At 37.9% G+C, this 4083-nt stretch overlaps 1 pseudogene; it reads left to right on the top strand.

The window, feature by feature from the left end:
* Positions 1-605, top strand: LOC132252779 (blue copper protein 1a-like; annotated as a pseudogene).
* The last annotated feature ends 3478 nt before the right edge of the window (positions 606-4083 follow it).

Consider the following 4083-nt stretch of genomic DNA (forward strand, 5'->3'; position numbering starts at 1 on the left):
ATGGCTTCTAAGCGGTTTGTTGGCGTCATGGCAATCTTGGCATTTGTTTTTTCTTGTTGTGGCCATGGCAACTGAATTTAGTATTGGAGATGACCAAGGATGGACCATTAATTTCAACTATGAAGCTTGGGCCAAGGAGAAAGTATTTCATGTTGGAGATAAACTAGGTAATGTAGCTCAAGCCTTAAGCTATGATTTCATGTTCCTTTTATAACTTCCTTTTATTCCAGCTGCTAAAAGTATTATGGTCAATTCTCATACATGCAGTCTTCAAATACACGGCAGGACGACATAATGTCTTCAAAGTGAATGGTACGGCCTTCACGAACTGCACTATACCACCAGCAAATGAAGCTATTACCACTGGAAATGATGTAATTACACTGTCCACCCTTGGGAGGAAGTGGTACATATGTGGTGTAAACGACCATTGCGCTAACTATGGACAGAAGCTTGTCATCACTGTATTGGAAGAGTCGGCGTCTCCTGCACCGGCCCCCTCCAACCCCACAACACCAGCACCCAACTCTGCTCATGGGATCTCTGGGTCTAGGTATCAACTTCTGATGGCAGCCATGGTTGCTCTTGCCTTCCTAGCTGTTTGATGATCTGTTTTTACTCCAGGAGTACCTTTGATCATCTAGTTTTCAAGAATTTTCTTCTGGCTTATGGTTTTTTTATTCAATTATTTTTTATATGATTGAAAGAAAATGGTATCTTCGAAATATGAAAGATGGAAAAGAGAAATGAGGATGAATACCTGTTGTGACAGTCTGACAATTTTTATTTTTTTTTTAAGTTATTGATGTTTTTATACCTTGCTGTTTTATAATTATTTAATCAATATAATATAAAGTTAATGTAACAGTATGAAGAAATAATGTGAGCCTATAGAAGCCTTTAGATTATTGAAGAATGATGAGTTATACTTTCTAAGACCACTCAAAGAATGGGAGGATATTTTAAATTTGCTTTCCACTTATAAAGACTTATGCTTTGTTTGGATTATGAAAATAATTAGGAAATAATTTTATTTTATTTTTTAAACAAAAGGAAGAAATCTTACATTCTCTTATTAGGTTTAATGTAAGAAAATTAGAAGGAAAATCAAATTCAGTAAAATTTATTTGGTTTCAAATCCTTCACTATCAGATGAACTTCCTCCCCTAGTTTGGTGTGATAACAAAAGTGCACCTGCCCTAGCTGCCAATCCGATCTTCCATGCCCTCTCAAAACACATTGATATAGATCTTCATTTTATTCTTGATAAAGTCCTTCATAAAACCCTTAGTAAGTATATTCCCTCATCTGGTCAGGTCGCCGATATCTTCACCAAGCATCTTCCAAGCTTACAGTTCTCCACCTTTTATAGCAAACTCTCCATTGTCCCATGCCCTATAACTGAACAACATAACATTACTAGGAGTAGTAATTGAACCTCAACACTTGCAACAACAAGAACAAACTACCAGAAGCAGCAACCGCACCTCAAGACCTGCAACAATATGAACAGACTATTGTTAATGATTAGTTAGACTGTTATCAAGAACTGCTAAAGCAACAACTACAGTTAGAAGGATTTGTGTATATCTATATATATATATATATATATATATATATATATATATATGTAGTAGGCTTCAGAACAAAGTAATCTATAATAAATATCTCTATGATTGTTTTTTTGCTAAAACAAAAAAATCATTCCCTGGTAACTCGTAGCCTACTATGAATAGTGGCAATGATTGTCGAGGGTGGCCCTAGAGGTGGAAGGAGGAGTCTCTCTTTGTTATCTTATTCTTCTTCTTGCAAATTCCCTTCTTATCCATGAACTCCTTTAACTTCCCACTTTTTACAAACTCTTTTATATGTCGTTTTGGACTACAAAACATCAATGAATATTTTTTTAAAATTATTTTAAAAATTATTTTTTAGAATTGTTTTGAAAACATTTCCCCAATAGAGCCTTAGCCACCACCCCTCTGTGAGGCTACTACCACCTCAAGTGCTAGGAACCAAGGAAAAGTTAGCAATCAAGTGGAAGCTCTCTCAGTTTATGAGACTCTTCATTGATTGGAAATGATTTGGCAACATCCATATCTTAGTTAATGCACTATGAAGTTGTTGATCTATGGTTTTAATATGCATATGCTTTGGCTTGTTAGATTTAGGGTCTTACAATGTTTTTGCATACACCCTATCGCCCAGGGAAGGGAATGGAGATATCTAGGTAACCCAAACAAAAAGTTTGATTATATCGATTGTTGAATAGCTTTGTTACTTTGTATCACATACCTCATTAATGCATCATCAGGTAATGATAGTGAGATCCTTGACTTAGGGATAAGGTTGCATGCACTGTGTATTATGTGTGAAGTTAATTGCTTTTAAAGCCTATCTTATCATAACCTTGGGACGGAACAGAAACTCCATAAGCTTCGATTTCAAACAACCCGATCCCATTTTGATACATGCTTTTTAGTATGCCATGTGTCACTTGATTTGAACGACCCACATGTATATAGCTATGCTTCTACTAAAGATGGTATAGTTGCTAATACATCAGGCTGACATACAAACGTGATAGGAAAATCCTTAAAAGCTTTTGCATTACATGCCTCCTTAAATTTCTTTTAAATTTTTTAGGACGTTGAAACTAATTAAAGTAGTATTTGTTGGGACACCTCCCCCTGATAACACGTGGCACACATCTCCTGATGACGCGTGGCACACATTCTCATCCGGATCAACCTCATCTGGATTTCCCCAAGAGTACACGTGACGCGCCTCTCCTATCCGGACTCCCTCAAGGAAAGGCACACGACACTCACAAACATAGCATCCGGACGACTGCCACAGCGCATCCGGAAGAACCAACATACACTATCCGGGTATGTTCGTCCGGATCATTGACTAAAGTAAGCAAGTCTTACACGTTATCACAACAGTCTGCCATGGCCCACGTTCCGCCACCTGCAAGGTGAAAGGACAAGAATGAAGTGACAACAAGTCACTTCCTACGATCACTTCCCACGATTTCTGACAATCACAGCAACTACCACGATCTCTGTCAGCCGCCTATAGGGTGATGATGACCCTGCCACTGCCTAGTGTTATCATGATAAAACAAAATATCTCCTTACCATTAAAGGGAGAAACAAAGCCTCTGATACTATATATATGAACCTTCACACAAAGAGGAAGGTAAGCTTGCTATACCTGGTAAAAGGCCAACTGATTTATCTCTATCTCTCTAACCATGGCTGACAAAACCATCGGAGGGTGCGTCCGGACACCCTGTCCGGATGCCTTTTGCAGGTATTACGATTGAATCAAGAATCTGTATTGGTTTAGATCGTGCGTCCACCCATTTGGCAACTACGTGGATCATCAGGGACGTGAGGCCTCAACAATATTGCTTCCAATTTTGCATTTGATGTGCCGTTACATAATTAATTTCCATTCTAATTTTCTGTAACATGCGTGATCTAACCATGACATGTTTTTAAGAATAAAATGCATATCTGAGTCATGGATCATAAAGTGGTAGAGATTGCTTCATGAACAACTTAGATTAATTAAAAGGTCGTGCAAATTGGGTTTGGATTGGCATTTTTGTGGTCCCACTTTTTCTATTTGCCTTTTCCAGCCTAGTCTCCAAGCCGGCAAGAGTCACCCTCTTAAGGGAGTTCCATTTGTACTTCCAAAGTTAACAATTAGCCATTCTTTAATAATTTATGCCAAAATCATGACTCAAGTTCAAAAAAATTATCGTTCTTTATTTGATAGTATGTTTGGACAAAGGAAATCGCTTAAAGAAGAAAATTCTTTGTTTTGTAACTATTGTCCAACATTAGCCATGGCATAACTTCGTTCTAACCAGAGTTTGACCTGGCAACTCGCTGTGGTCTGCGAACCCAGCCTGTTTCTCATGGTTGTTGAGGCTTTCGATGAAACTCCGAGCTAAAAAAGTTGCTATAAATAGACCCTTTAGACCCTTAAATGGACATCAGTGCAAGTCGGAGAAACACATTGAAGCTGGTATAAAGAAACTTTACCACTAATCAACTTCAATCAGCTCTA

This window comes from Vitis vinifera, chromosome 17 (genome assembly GCF_030704535.1).
Source record: "Vitis vinifera cultivar Pinot Noir 40024 chromosome 17, ASM3070453v1".
NCBI lineage: Eukaryota > Viridiplantae > Streptophyta > Magnoliopsida > Vitales > Vitaceae > Vitis > Vitis vinifera.